General features: G+C 26.8%; 1 pseudogene; it reads left to right on the top strand.

The window, feature by feature from the left end:
- The first annotated feature begins 6,920 nt into the window (after nucleotides 1-6,920).
- Nucleotides 6,921-11,004, top strand: LOC126553147 (uncharacterized; annotated as a pseudogene).
- The last annotated feature ends 6,587 nt before the right edge of the window (nucleotides 11,005-17,591 follow it).

Below are 17,591 nucleotides of genomic sequence, written 5' to 3'. Positions count from 1 at the left end.
TAACTTTTGTTTTTCTAATAATCTGTTGTGAGTTTCTTGAAGAGGATATTTAGTTGATTTTAAACTATTTTTAGATTCTGAACGAAGTGATGAATGTATTGATTTTATAATGATGTGTGTTTTTTTATTTTTATTTTTTTTTTTTGTGTCTGTGTACAGCATAACTATTCGAAATAATGCTTCAATTTCAAACTTCGGGGGTGGTTTCCGATGTAAAAGTGAATATCCTTGGTGCATTATACAGGTAAAAAGTTAACATTTTCCAACAGTTTTCAAAAAAAATCGAGAAAAACAAAAAAAAAATGACGGAAAAACGGCAATTTTTACGCAAAACCAGTTTTTGACCAAATCGATTTTTTTTTTATGATTGTAATTCACATAAATATTAGCATTATTTTTTAAAGAATAAGTAATAATATACTTTCTATTCCCAAATAAATGTATGAACCATTAGCTATATTTATAACATTATGGGTCTTGGGGGTTTTCATAAAAGTTTTTATATCATGAGGAACTTTTAAACCTTCATTTTTCATTATTTTAAGAAGAGAATTACAACAATTATGAGAAACGTTATATTGAACAGCCCAAGACCATAGTTTATCAGAAATACTAATAGATTCAGAAGTTTGATCTTCAACAATTGAATGTACATGAGAATCGTTAAATAAAGTTGAAGAACATTGAACAATTGATGAATCACTCACTACTAAAATGTTGGCTGGTGTTGTTGCGGTCGTTTTTGTTATTGTTATTGTAATACTTGTACTTATAACTGTATATTTTTGTGATAAATTGGATATGGCCTACAAACAAATTGTTATTAGTTAACAAGACATTAAGACTCAAAATTGAATATAATACTACTTACTTCTATTTGAGCTTTAATTCGTCTCTTAAATTGACGATAGATCCAATATTCTTAATTCTCTTAAATTGTTTTGGATATTCTAATAACAAAAAAAAATTATATATATATAGTACAAAAATTAATTAAACAAAAACACTAAATTAAAAAATAATAGTAATACATAAGATATGCAGCTATGATTCTTAAGTATTCCCTTAAGTGTTTTTAACCATCAGTCATTTGATCTCCTTATTAATACATAACACAAAAATTCTTTATTATTCATTTTATCAAAACATTAAAGTCCCAGTTGAAATATTATGTATATAAACCTAGTTTAAAAATTAATAAGCTAATAATTTATATCGCCTCATTAAAAAAGATTACCGTTCTCTGTCGAATCTTGTTTTTGCAGTTCTAAACCATGATTGGACATCATTTTCAAAGCTAAACTCTGAATATAACTGGTGATCATTTTTTATAACACCTTACAAACATATTTATTAATTTTAAAACCAAATTATATAGTTTATATAAATCAAATATATCACACACATTTCATCACTGCAATTATTTGTAAATTTTGAATTTTATACTTGGACATATTTTTTTTAAATTCTCTACCAGTCCATGAACTATTTATTGTGAATTTGTTACTAAATAGTTAATTTAGAATTCTTCGAATATGGCTTTTAGCAACCACACCACCAACAGAGTGAAGAAAATGTTTCTAACAAACAAAAATTGTCTTGAATTCAAAATTGTATATAAAAATTAATTGTTTTTATGTATAAATAACATACAAATCTTTCTTTGATATTATTGTCTGTTTGTAATAATTTTTCACAAACTAAAACACTTTCTTCTGTATGAAAAGGAAATTGGTTTAAAAATTCTGTGTCATTGGAATTATTTGAAAGTTTTAAACCCGGTGCAATCTGGTGTTTAATATTGGCAAATTCATTTTTCAAGCTATTCATCTGATTCCACAATCGTTCACTCATCATACGATTAGCAAGTAGTTCAGAATGAATTTTTATTAAAATAGTTTGAATTCCTTCTAATAAAAAACAACTATATTATTTATAAATTTAAATAATAAAATGGTTTTAAACTAACAAAATGAGTTGATTGCAAAATGATCACCATAAGTATACTGTATACCTATTACCTATATATTAATTTGGTAAACTTTCTATATAATGTATTAATAAATATAGATATATTTATATTATGATGGATATATATTTGGTAATATTTATATAGATTATTGATATAATATTATGTGGTACCTCAGTTAATGTATTAAAAACTAATTTATCTTACCATCAGATGTACTTGGCAACGGTTCAGCCGAATGATTTTCAGATAACACAACATTTGCTAAATTTGAAAAATTTAGTTCTTCATAACTATTTTGTACCTGCTAAACATAACAATAATAAACATATTTCCTTTGATGTATTAAGATTTAACATTTAGTAGGTATCCATAAAGTTTAATTTGATTTTAATTAACTAATTAATTATTATGTATTAGTTTAAAAACCATAAAAATGTTGTATTAGTAAAAGTTTTCAATTTTTTGTAAATTACTTGTATTTCAAGGTTAGATTTTGAAGTTGAAGCAGGATAAACTGTAATGGGCGTTGAATCTGAATTACAGCTTAAATTTTCATAGCCATCGTCATATGTAAATATTGGTACAGGCTCTTAATTTGTGAAGACTGATTCAACTGCAGATGGTTCATTTTGTTTATTTATTGTAGATATAAAAAATCCATCATTATCTAAAAAATTAAATCAAATAATAAATTGGTACATTTAAAGTAAATTATGGTTAATAATAAAATGTATTCCAGTATAGATATGTACACCATATAATTATGTATACTATAGTATCTAGTTAATACATTTGAATTAAAATTAGTTTATATTCAAAATATTAATTACCTTTACTATCACTGTCACTGGTCACAGATAGTGAGCGTTTTTTATTTGTTTGAACTCTTTCATCTTCACAGTCAGTTGACTCATATACTTTTTTATTCCAAGCTTTGCTAAAATTTCCTAGAAAAAAAAAATTAAATTTTATAATTTAAAACCAAAATTGTCTAATAAATAAATAAACATGGTACTAATGCCCACTAGTAAAATAAATTACTTTAATAGTAATTATTTTATAATATTATAAAATATACTTATAGACTATAGTAATATGCTTGTCATCAGTCTAGGGCTTAAAGTGGGAAAAAATTGAAGGAGGGGTCTCCATATAGTTTTAAGCGTTTTATATATCATTTTATAATTACCTATGTATATAACCTATGTAATGTAGTATAATATGTAGCGTATCTAATATATAAATGTGAAAATGAAAACCTTTGAGTGATATGTTCTCGGAAACTACTGAACCGATCGTTTTGATTTTTTTTTTAAATTGAAGAGCTCATTGCGGAGAAGGTTCTTACTGACGAAAAATTTGAAAAAGTTATCAGGTTTGAGAAATATGACGAGAAGGTGATGAAATTACAAAGGCGCCATCTGTCCAGCAAATATTAAACTAAATTATTTTTGGTAGTCAATGGCAACCATTTAAATAAAATAAATAATTTATTTAAAATGTTATAGCAAGGTTGTTTTTAATAATGCAAGCAAATAGACATACAAACTAAAATCGTTGTCATAGTAAAAAAGAAATTAAAAATCTATATATATATAAATGAAGACAAAAATGTATAAGACAATGTATAACTGTCACTGCAGTTCAGCAAGAAAATAAACTATATTAATGTCGCTATTGATTATGATTGAATATAATAGTTACAGATCTGTTGTTATATTTTGTTAAAACCATACCAACAAAAAAAAGAATTAGCGAAATAAGTCAATGTCCACAGTAAATTTCAAATTCACAGCAATAGACTAACATAACAAGTTATACTAAGTTTTATTGTTTTACCAACAGGCAACAATACAAAAACCACGAGATGGCACATTATTGTATTTTACCCACTGTAGTAAAAAAAAAAATGATATAACTTTGAAACTTAAGTGTTAGACATTATAAACTTCTTATACACATCTCGCGGGGTCCGCAATCCACCACGTGTGGATTGCCTACATGATAATATACTGCTCTCATATTCATAAGAGAGTCTCACGGCAACGGTAAGCAGACTGACTATAATATTATAACTTGAGTAACTCACTGACTGATAAACGTAGAGCCTGAACAATGATAGATCGATGCTTACAATTTACACGGTACATTCGTAAAATCGTATCACAAATTTAGTGTGTAATAAGAAAGCATTTTACAAAATTCGCATATTAAAGTGGTGCTTTCACAAGATTTTTGAGAATCAAAACAGTCAATGAAAATGTCTAAGTTTTGAACACCGTTAAACCGAATAGTAAATAACAAATTAATCAAAATTCGAATCATATTATATAGAATTTGCATTTTTAACGGGCAACGAAGTGCACGGGGTCAGCTAGTAAACAATAATTGTGTAACATACTCATTCTACTTTTATCCTTCAAAGATGTTCAAATTTGTAGGTACATTATTTCATGAAAAATATTTAAATCACAAATAAAACTACTTTTTTAAGAATGATTACCTAATGTTTTATACAAATTTAATATTTTGAAAGAGAATATTTTTTCTCATAATATTAAGTTGTAAGTATTAGTTGTCTTTTAAAAACATCCAGACAAAAAAAATATTTAAATCATAAAAATGTAGTGTTTTTAATGCTTTAAATTGCACAAGAAAAAATTTAAATTCTTTACATGGGGGAGCGAGCATCCTTAAAAAAAATCACACATTCACGCTTTACCTATATGTTAAAATTTATAAAGCTCAATTTTACATTATTTAATAAAGAACTGTTTAATAAAAACAATCATAAATATTTAAATAAGGAACATAAATTGTATTTTCGTTAATAAATGTATATTTTAAAATTAATTTATAAAAAATGAAAACTAAGATTTAATCTCAACGGAATTCTGAGATATATTACATATATTGACAAATTGACTAATAATTAATAAATAAAATATTACAGTACGTTGTAACATAAAATATGTTAAACATAAACTCTAAATTGCGTGTATTATTATCACAATCATCATACATAGCGTTAAAACACATTTATAACCACACCAGTAAAGCATTTAATGTATTATTGAACTTTTAATTTAATTTATTGAAGCATAACTGACAGTCATCAGTCTGATTCAAAGTGGGACGGCAAATGGTATTTTTCTCAGGTATTTAATGTATGAGGAAAAATTACTTACTATAAAAAAAAAAAAGATTCATATAAACAATCCATTTATTGTAGAATTCAGAACTTTTATATCTTCAGCGTTATGTTTTGATCTAACAACCCACATAGCACATGTATATTTAATGGATATACATTAAATATAATATCTGGATATCCATAATATATAGTGAATATACATGGATATCTATTAGATATATTCTAGATATCCAAATGGCCGTTTTTTTCAATACTATGGATGTCCATTAAAAATATTATACAATATATGGATAATAATAATAATAATATATAATACATAATAATACACTTTTAGATATCTATACAGAACAAAAAATCTATACATTAGATATCTATTATATATCACATTGTACCTTGGACAATATCCATCAGTTATCCATGTATTAAATACTCTCACAAATATATACAGTGAAGCTTCTATAATAAATACCAGACACTCTAGATCACCGACATTTTGTCCGCTATTTGGAGGTGTCGGTTAAAGGAAGTTTTACTGTACATATAACTCAATATTGGTTATACTAGATTTACTTTGGTTGATCCAGACAAATAATTTTATACCTTAAAACAAGAATGAAAAGATAGTAATCAAAAGTAAAACAAATTTCTTTTATACATTAATATTTATTATATTTTGTTTAAAAGTACACAATTTTTTATTTTGAATTCTACATTTTATTTAGTCATCTTCCTTATGTTGGTCAAGGCTTCTTTTTTTCTGCTGCCTTTAAGCTAAAAAAAAAAAAATATATATAATAATGGTTTATGAAATAATAATAGCAAGAGAAAAAGTGAGTCAGACATAAAGAAAACATTTTAATGGTATGACCAAAAATCTGGATTAAAAACTTAAATAAAAAATAAGATAGATCAAAAAGAACAATTAAGTAAAAAAATGTAAGTGACAAAAAAAAAAATGTAAAACTATTATTACTACTTATTTTAATTTTTAATAATATGTGGTTATTTTATTTATGAGTTGACTACCGCACCTAAATCTTTTTTATCAATAATATGCAATAATATACTTATAACAGTGCTCGAAGTGGGGGTACGGTGGGATGGCATCCCTCTACTTGTTTTGTCTAGAATAACGCATTCCTCTTAAGACTTGTATTTTAAAATGATATACTTATTATCATTTATATACATATAATTATGTATAAGAAATATTTTTTTTCGGTGAAAATTATTGTTTTTAATATTCAGGCCCGGGCGCTCGGCTAATCGTATCACGTATCACTACAAAAAACCGATACATAACGATATGGTGTTATTGAAAATCTTCTATATTTAGTTAAAGCCATTTCTCAACCCGTATTATATCCGTACTTACTATTTAGAGCCCTGGACCAAGATAATATACCTTAGTCCATGGCTAAATATATAATACGTATTATTATTACAGAACAATAACGATGTCATTTCTGACAATATTTTGTTGATAACTGATAAGTAAATGTGTATGTGTGAAGCGATCAATTTCTAAATTTAGCTTATGGATAGAATACAACAACTGGTGATAAGTATTATGACCACAATGAAATATATGTATATACAATACTATACAATAAATGTATAGGTACTTTTGAAATGGTTATGGTTTATGCGTGTTACTGAGTTAGTAGTAATTAATATTATATTAAGCATATTTTGTACAACGTGTTGGTATTAGTACATTAGTGTTCGATGGTTCGACGACAGTTTATTATATTATTCTCTAGTAGACTGTGAATAAATAGTTATATTTTAAGCATGTCTTTATTAAATTGGTTAACCAAAACAAACGTGAACCCAATCGACGATTCATTGATTTCTACTCAAGCAATAATAAAAGCGTCATCTAATGAAGCTGAGACAGTGAGTACAGAATTTAATAATTGTAATACTAATAATAGTTAAAACAATTCTAATGAAAGTAGCGATAAAAATGATAACGATTATCCAAGTATCTGGACAAATGAAATGTTTTTATCATTTCTTAATAAATATCCTTGGATAATGGTAAAAGACCAAAAATTGGGCTGTAAAATTTGCGTGCAGGTTCAAAACCTTGCCACATATAAAACACAAGGTATTAGATTTGCTATTGAATGGACAGAGTGTTGTGTAGCTCGAGCATCTACGATAAATTTCGACGAAATGGAAGATAAAATAAAAATGGAAAAAAGTAAGTCATAAATACTTTATTTTTATCAGCAATTTTAGTAATTATAAAATAAAAAAGTATGAAGTAAAAACGATAAATACTAGGGTATTAAATTTTTAAACAATAAACAAATAAAATATGTATTTAAAACCACTGCTTGTATATGATGAATCAAATAATATATTTTTGAAATTTTTAAACAATTATTTGCCAACTATTGTATTTTGCCAGTCAACTGAATGGTTATTGACGTACTCTACAAAATACTCCCTGACGTCTTTGGCATTTTTTGTAGAGTTCCCTATTCCTCTTCTTTCTAATACACTCTCCATCGAAGAACTCGTGATATCTTCGACATTAAAGCCATCACGGCGACGTACAAAATTGTGTAGCACACAACAAGATTTTGTTATCATAACTGCTGCGTCCGATTCAACTAATATATTAGATTGAAAAACACGCCATTTTTTAGACATGATTCCAAAGGTACATTCAATATAATGACGAGCCCTTGATAAACGGTAATTAAAAATTCTCCTTTTGTCGTTTAAAGTTCTACCTGAGAACGGTCGTAATAAGTTCTTATGTAGAGCAAAAGCTTCATAGGCCACGAGAACAAATGGTTGTGGTGAACCGAGTTCATCGTTCGGTAAACATTGATCAGGTGGAAAGTTTATTTGATTTGCATAAAGTTTCCTACCAAACGTTGACGTTTTGAAAACATTACAATCACTTTCTTTACTAAATGATCCCACATCAATTATTTGAAAGCAATAATTGGAGTCGCAAATGGCCATTAAAATTAATGAAAAAAAAGTCGGCAAGTGGGTACCGCTCTGCTGTACATTAGGGGGTGGGGTGGACCTCGGACTAGGGTAGATTAAATTTGAATGTAATAATAAGTATCATTGTATACGAAAAACGATTCTGAACGGAGATGATTTATCAGTCTATAATATATTATAATTAAATATTGTCATATATTCTATTTTGAAACAAATATTCCGATTTCATAAAAATTTAAAACTCAAACGCTCAAAACATTTTTTCTATAATGACTCTTAAAATTTTCTCTATAGCTTTTTGAAGCAAAACTTATGGAAAACTTAGTGTTGAATTGCTTAACGTTAGATATAAATACAAACAATTTTATGAATTTTGAACTACAAAATAATTTGCATATATTCATGATTTTGAAGAAATTTTTGTCAAAATTTGAACTAAAAACGCTTATAAAAAAAAATTGTGACTAACGATTTTTATTTTTTTAAGCTACAATAAAAACCACTCATAAGGAACCTTGTGTTAAATTTTCAAAACTTTTTGGTCATCCAAAAATTTTTTATCGACACTTTAAAAAAAATTTCTCAAAAAAATCGAAAATTTCAGTGGTCTATAATAACTCAAAAAAAGTCAAAATTTTTTGAAAATTTAACTATATACAGATACCACTGACATTAACATTTGGTGAAAATTTCAAGTATTATAGTATATTAGTTTTTGAATTACAACCATAAAAAAAATCGATTTGGTCGAAAACTGGTTTTGCTTAAAAATTGCCGTTTTCCGTAATTTTTTTTTGTGTTTCTCGATTTTTTGAAAACTGTTGGAAAATGTTAACTTTTTACCTCTATAATGCACCAAGGATATTCACTTTTACATCGGAAACCACCCCCATTGTTTGAAATTGAAGCATTATTTCGAATAGTTATGCTGTACACAGACACAAAAAAAAAAAAAATAAAAATAAAAAAAAAACACATCATTGTAAAATCAATACATTCATCACTTCGTTCAGAATCTATAAGTGTTTATAGTTATAAATAACGAACCACTACTTTTTTTTAGGCACTCGATCCGTATATGTTTTCCATCTACCTACAAAAAATATATCCAACCATTATATATAACAAGGATGTATAAATTATTACTAAATTGTTTCATAACTACTTTAAATATGTTAAGTTTAGGTATATAAGATAATTTTTTAATGTTTGTAAGATTTATATTATATTTATAAATTATAATTACGTAAACTATTTAAATTAAAATATATATATATATACATTAATATAAATTAATACAATTTTATCGGTTACATTTAAATCGTTTCCCCATATTAAATAAAAATTAATAAAACTAAAAAGTGTATAAATATATAAAATAATTTACTGCACCGACGGTATTCGGGAACTGCGTCTTTTTAAAATATCCTTTGGCTATATCCAACCAGTCATTTATAGTTGGTTCTACCATTTCTATTGGCTGTATAATCTGCCATAAAACTTTACAAGTTTCTCGGATTATCATGGCTATAGTTGATACCCCCGCAAAAACTCAAAATGTAATGCGGAGAAGTGCTGTCCAGTTGCTAAGTATCTGATAACATATTTAAAATCAGATAATAGATTATCATTTATATCACGCAGTTATCGTTTAAGATCGCTTGAAAACATAAAATCGTACGTAAAATTAAAATTAATAATCATTAAAAGTAATTATTTTAAAAATAATGATAAATACTACACAGTAGGTATAAATACTATAAATCAAAATATTATTTATATTAAATTAAATTATAAATTTCAAATAGTAAAATGTTTACTTAAAATCAAAACAAGAATAAATACAATTACAATACTACATGTATATAACTAAATTAATTTTTATGTTTTTATACTTTTATAGTGAATAAAAACTTTACAATCCTTGTATTCTCATATTATAAATACATAATAACATATTGTGTTATATTTAGTGTAATTTATATTAAAAACATGTTTTGTTTTTACTAGTAAAAGAGCTTAAATTAAAATGGAAAAATATACGAGATACCTTCAGAAAGAAGTGTATAAAAAAATCAGGAAATGCTGCAAAAAACAAAAAAAAATATGTATATTATGCAGATATTTTACAATTTTTAAGACCTACAATGGAAAACAGAACATAACAAAAATATTTACATTTTAACATTTAAAAATAATTAACAGTTTGAAAAAACTCATAAGTATATAACCATTAGGACTGAAAGTAATTTTATCGAGAGTCAACCGGAAGAGGAAAACGACGAGTTCAATCAGAAATAGTGAGGAATATGGAAGATTCTGGTGTCTGTGTAGACGACTCGGAAGTAGAGTCACCGAAATCCCAACAACAAATGTATGTCAAAAGAAAAAAAAATGTCTTTTGAAGACAGCTTATTACAAATGCTGAAAGGTCGAAAAGTTGAAGATCCAGATTTTCTTTTCTTATGTCACTGGCGCCTCAAATTAGAATGTTAAGTCATGAAAAACAAAATCAACTTTTTATTGAATTCTTGCAGACCATCCAAAAAGTTTCTTCTACAAATCCTAACCAAAGTACATACATTCCTCCGGCAATTAATAATGTTGATTCCAGGCCCATACAAACCCCACCTCAACTTTCTATGACCGTTCTTATAACGCATACCCGACCGCAATAAATCATTGTCCTAATCATCTCGACATAACACCAGCTTCATCCTCATTAACTTCTTTAGGACTAGATACTTACCAATCAGTATCAGCTGTGAGTGCTGCCAATCCACATCAGTACTATAATTGTTATTCAAATTCGTCTCAAGCAGTAACTACTCCTGGTTCTCCATCGACTACACCCTTCACTAATTCAAGACTGAATAAGACTAATGAATATGAAAATACTAAATAGATTGAATGTAAACTTTTGTATTTTTTTTATATTATTTTTAACTATTTTTTTTTTCATAACAGAACTTAAGTTGAGTGCATTTTTAATTTTTATCAATATTTAATATTGTTTTATTGTTTTATTTAATTTTAAAATATAATACATTTTTTTTTATAATTTTATATAAACGAGGATGTTTAAAATGTTAAAATATTATTATGTAATAGATACATTTATTCACTGTTGTATTTTTAAATATTTACTATGAACAGAAAAAACGAACACAAAACTATTTAAGTCTTCCGGTAATAATGATGATTACGAAAGTTTCTCAGCAATGAGGAAAAAATGTAAAATATGTCTAAGTTATGTTATAAAAAACACGTTGAACGAATCCAAACCTCTATAACAAAAAATCCAAAGTATTTCTGGAGCTTTATTAAGAATAAACAAAAATGTAATGTTGTTCCATGTAACATAACTGATGGTATTAATATTGCTAAAAACATGGACGATACAGTGAACATATTTAAATCGTATTTTGAATCTGTTTATAGTCAATCGAATAACAATGTTAGTCATATCCGGTGCTATAATACCGATATAAATTTTAGCACTTGCCAGCTTACCATATTGAAAATATTTGATACTCTTCGTAATTTATCATATAAAACTAAAAGTGGTCCAGACCAAATTCCCGAAATAATTTATAAAAAGTGTTATTTTTCATTAACGCGTCCCAATCATTATCTATTTAATCTTTCTTTATCATCTGGTTGTTTTCATGATCAATGGAAATCCAGCTTTATTTATCTTGTGTTTAAATCAGGGAATCGTAATAATGTTTCAAACTACCACCCTATTTCTCAATTAAGTTCATTGCCTAAAACTTTTGAAAAATTGCTAGTACCAAAATTACAACAGTTTTTAATAAAGTAGTTTCAGATAACCAACATGGGTTTCGTCATTCGAGGTCAACAACAACCAACTTATTAATCTACTATACTGATCTTATATCGCTAATTAGTAAAGGTATACAGGTTGATGCTGTATATACCGACATTAAGAAAGCGTTTGATAGTGTCGACTTATCTATTCTGGTAAAAAAATTAGAATATGTCGGTATTGTTGGTCAAATGCAATTATGGCTTAAATCATACTTGAATGGTAGAACTCAGCAAGTAAAACTAGGAGATAGTGTCTCATTGCCAATAAATGTTACATCCGGAGTTCCTCAAGGCGGGCACTTATCACCTATACTATTTACACTCTTTATAAACGACATTAAAGATATGTTTAAAAGCAGTAATTTCTTAATGTTTGCAGACGATTTAAAATTATATATGCCTATTTACTCTCATGATGATTGCCTAAAATTACAATCCGACTTAGACTATTTCTGCTTATGGTGCTCGGTAAATGGTTTAACTGTAAACGCGGAAAAATGCTCGCAAATTTCATTCTCACGAAGAAAAAATAAATATCCAATTTCAATATAAAATGAATAATTCTAATTTAATGATTGTAACCCAGATAAAGGATCTAGGTATTCTTTTATCAAAAGACTTATCATTTAATAATCACATAACCATATCGTGTAATAAAGCTCTTAGAGTATTAGGTTTTATACGACGAAACAGTTTAGAATTAATGACCCTAATTGTTTTAAATATTATATTGTTCCTTAGTCCGCTCTATTCTAGAATATGGTTCGGTTATTTGGAATCCGTACCAAACTGGACAAATTAGTAAATTGAACGAGTCCAAAAACGATTTTTGAGAGTACTTGCATATAAGTCTAATAGAACTGACGTCTCGCTGGAGCAGCTAGCTAGTGAATATAATATTGTGTCGCTTAAGGATAGAAGAACTTTTCATGATGTGTCTTGGTTGTATAAACTTCTAAATTCTCAAATAATTTGTCCAGAACTACTTAGCCAAATACCTCTAAATGTCCCTCAAACTAATAGTCGTGTATTAAAAACATGTTATGTACCTACTTATCGTAATAATTATAGTAAATTCACCCCGATCAATAGAATGCTAATTTCTGGTAACTCAATCAATAATTTCGATTTTTTCCATGATAATTTAACCAGGTTGAAATCAATTTTATTAAATTGTTAACAGTACTATTATGTACCTACTAGTATGTATTAATGTTCTATTCTTGTTATGTTTATGATAAAAAAAAAAAAAAAAAAACTGTTCTGAGCCCATTGTGGGCGTATACAATTATATAAATAAAAAAAATAAATGATATTATCTACTTACCGCAACGTGATTGTCAGTCGTTCTTCTGTACTAATTGGAACGCGCATATGCGTTATTTGTTTTGACAAGCATGGTCTTACCAGTGAAATCTAAAAAATAGAAATTATTTGATATATTGTTATCCAAACGTAAAATGTTAACGTTTGTAATTTTATATGCGTTCTGATTTTAAATATTTATTCGTTATTTATTTACTTTCCAATTCATCAAACGTTTTTATAGACATCATGAAGTACTTTAAAAATTCTTCAGGGTGAGCCCTCAGTATCATAAAGTTCACTTGAAACTGACTTTCTTTAATTCTTGTTGTGTTTATCGGATGTACCCAATAGCGCCTTTTGGATCTTTGCTTTTTTCAGTTCTATTACGTTTATTTAATACATATGCTACCGCTATGGCTTCAACGTCGTTTAATAAGTCCATAATAATACGTATAATTTATGTTAAACTTGAAAAACGAAATTCAAAGGTCTTACCTCAACCACGTTTTTAGCACAACTGATTATTAATAACACCAACTCGCTCCAATATTCACTTTATTTTATGTGGAATTTAGCTATTTTTAAATATGGCGCGAAGAAAAACCGCGACGGCGCGCGGCCAAACCGCTCCGTGTGTAACCAGCTTAACACATTGCTAATTTATCAGCGTATATTATTTTAAAATATACTTTGTAGCTTCATCTGTCTTTGAACCACCCATCTTGGATAGAGCTGTTAACTATTGTAAAAATAATAACATTAAAATAATTATTATAATTTTAACCTAGATTATCAGTTTTAAAAACTCAAATCGTACCATGTTCGACTTATAAATTTCATCATTTTTAAGTTTTATTTCAACATTTTGTAAATCTTGCTCATATTGAAGAGGGAAATTTTCTAAAATATTGGTATTATAATAATCAGTAATGTTTGTGTTTTGTAGGAGGATAATTCAATGCAGACACTTTTTCATCTAATTTAAATAAATGAAGTTTTTATGTGAAAGTTGTCTTAGTACACGGTCTTAAAAATCTAAAACAAGTAACAAATGCAAAATGTATACTTGAAATATAGTAATTCATATATTATAATTTATTAATAGACTATTTTTAATAGTTAATTTAGTTTTATGAACAATTTGCAATGTTAAGTGAACATGTGAATACAGTAGATAGATTGTTAGAAAATAATAATAATTATTATTTCATTACTATTATACTTAAGTATGAGAATATGCAGATTAAAAATAGTAAACTAAATTTTACCATTATTAGAAAGGCATCGTTCACGTTTTTTCCTTTTTGAAAATAGATTTATTATCTGTTAGGTTGTTATCATAGCTTGACCTTTGATATGCATTTTCTAAAATATAATATATAAATGTTATAATGATTTAATTTTTATATTTACTAAATAAAGTACAATCAATTTTATATTTACTTGATAGTTGGATGATCACTGGAAAATTCATCGTAACTTGGACTTGGATGAAAACGTTCTAAAATATTAAATAAAATGTTTTATATATTATCTAGACTAGATTTTATTCTTATATTATTGAACTATAAATATTAGATCTTTACTTGAGTTAGTTTGACGACCACTGGAAGGTTCTTCGTAATTTAAACTTGTACACAAATTTTCTAAAATAATGTATATAAATGTTATCATGATTTAATTTTTATATTAATTTAAGTAAATTATATAATATTATATTATGAGATCTTTCTTGAATCAGTTTGATAGTCACTTGAAGGTTCACTAGTGTAGCTTAAACTTCGACGGATATTTTCTAAAATGTTAAAATACGAGATTATTAGATCAAGATTTTATTTATATTATTATTAAATTATAAATGTTCTATCCTTGAATTAGTTTGATGATTACTGAAAGGTTCGCCATAGATTGGACTTTGAACATGTTCTAAAATATCGAATTTAAATAAAATTGTTTGCGCGACTACCTGATCTTTTATGACACCACTGGGTGTCTGCCGGGTATAGACTCGCAGAGTTACATGCGCCGGATAAGTAGTACTATAAATTATTAGCAAATGTACTGGGCAGAAATTACGATGTATTAAAAACAACAGATAACAAATTATAAGAAAGTGGACTGTATTAAATTTATCGAAAAGAACATATTGCCAACTCTTACACGTATAAATAAAAATATATATATTCTTACGTACTAATGTTAGTAAACTTAAAATAACATAGTAATATAATATTATAATATAAAATATTAACACGTTGATGGACATGACTGCTATAGCATGGCACCACATTTCTGACCTTTTAGCATCACTCTGTATTTCTTGAAGTTTTCGTCCGATTTTTATGAAAGTTATATTTTTATAATCAGTGTATAATAATGGAGTATTTTAGAAAAAAAAAATAAGATGACTGCAATAGCATGTATCGTTTTTCCTAATGAAACCGTGCAAATACTTCCACTGTTTTTAAAAATAATTGAATTATAAATGCAATGGAACATAAAGTACTTAGTAAAAATCAAAATCGAATACAACATAAGTCTATATTTCTCTTCAGTCTTCATACAATTTACAATAACGAAATAAAATAAAACAAAAAAACAAACTTTATAAAACGTGTAAAAAAAAACCTAAGTTCTTTCAATAAAATTAAAAAATACAATATCACATGCTTAGTGAAAATTATAAGGAACAATAGATATAAGTATTATATACTTCTTCATAAAATTTATAATAAGAAAAAATACAATATAAGCCTATACTCTATCACATACTTAGTGAAAATTATAAGGAACAACATAAATATATACTTCTTCATAAAACTTAAAATAACAAAATAAAATAAAACAATACAAACTTTGTAAAAATTAGTATAAACACGTAAAAACCCATACAATTATATGGATTGTGAATAAAACATAAATATTAAATTGGTTTTATTTATATGATTATTACTCAAGTTTATGATACATTGAAAAACAAATTCCTGGACATAATGGCGGTTGCTCAGGACACATTTTGCACCTCCATGAGGTCTGTTTAACTTTTTTTTGCTTTGTGCACTGTCTACATCGCAGGAAATATCCACTTATTTTCCAACCTAAAACAATAGTTTTACAACATTTTATATTAAAATATTTTTTATATTGTTATACCTGGAGGATGTGGAATTTTTTCTTGCATGTGTCCTAAAATTGGCGATGTTGGTCTTGGTAAATTATTCATATTTCTATGAATATTTTTATTTTTAATTAGTTGGTTTCCATGAATAATGTTCTCTGGTAAATATATTAGTTTTTGAATTATGGCTTCACGAAAATCAATAAAACGGTAGTTGCTAGTTGACAGGGATTTTTTATACAAATAGTATGCATTCCATACAGAAATATCCAGAAAGTGGAAGATAACTTTTTTATACCACCTAATAGTTTTTCTTGGTGAAGAATAGTAACTTATCATTTGGTCGCTTCGATCAATCCCTGACATGTTTAAGTTGTACTCAGCAATGTGCTTGGGCTTCATTTTTTGTTGTCCATATTTATTTTTGACTGAAACCATGAGGTTTGTGTCCAGTTGTAATTGATAGCACTTCCCGTTTATCCCTCCAGCGACTGACATAAATTGGGCCCTTTTTAGCAAAAACATGTTGACCAAATTTCAATTTCAAAGTTTTTATTGTAATTGATTTTGGATTTTTCTTTCTATTACTTCTTAATGTGCCTGTTGTATGTGTTTTCTTCTTATACAAAATATTTGACAAATCCACTGAGTTATAAAAATTGTCCATGTATAAATGGTGACCCTTATTTAGATATGGTTTCATCAATCTGATGACTAGATCATTTATTTTTGAACCATTTGACACCTGATCAGTCTTTCCTTTATAAATTTCAGTATTCAGTACATAACCGTTAGGTGTACATAACTCAAAAAACTTAATTCCATATTTGTTTTTTTTATTTTTTATATATTGTCTGAATAATAGTCGCCCTCTCCAAAGCAACATGGACTCATCCAAAGATAGAGCCTCATAAGGGCTGAAATTAGATTGAAATTTGTTTTTTAGTATGTCAACTAATGTTGAAACTTTATGTAATCTATCACAATATTTATAGAAATACCTTCGGAGCTATTAAAACATCTAAGAATTTTTTCAAATTTTCTACCAGACATAGTATAATTAAAATGGGATGGTATTACATTGGGTTATTGCTAAATGCTTTTCGTAATATTGGGATTTTCAACTGACTCTTGAGTAAACATAATCCAATAAATTTTTCTAAGTCTTCTCGAGTAATTTTTGTAATATTTTTAGCTCTACTACCTTTTGTATGAGGACGAGTTAAAGTGCCAAT

This window comes from Aphis gossypii, unplaced genomic scaffold (assembly GCF_020184175.1).
Source record: "Aphis gossypii isolate Hap1 unplaced genomic scaffold, ASM2018417v2 Contig00083, whole genome shotgun sequence".
Taxonomy (NCBI): Eukaryota; Metazoa; Arthropoda; class Insecta; order Hemiptera; family Aphididae; genus Aphis; species Aphis gossypii.
The sequence above is the reverse complement of the archived record's forward strand: the minus strand, read 5'-3'. Positions and strand labels throughout refer to the sequence as shown.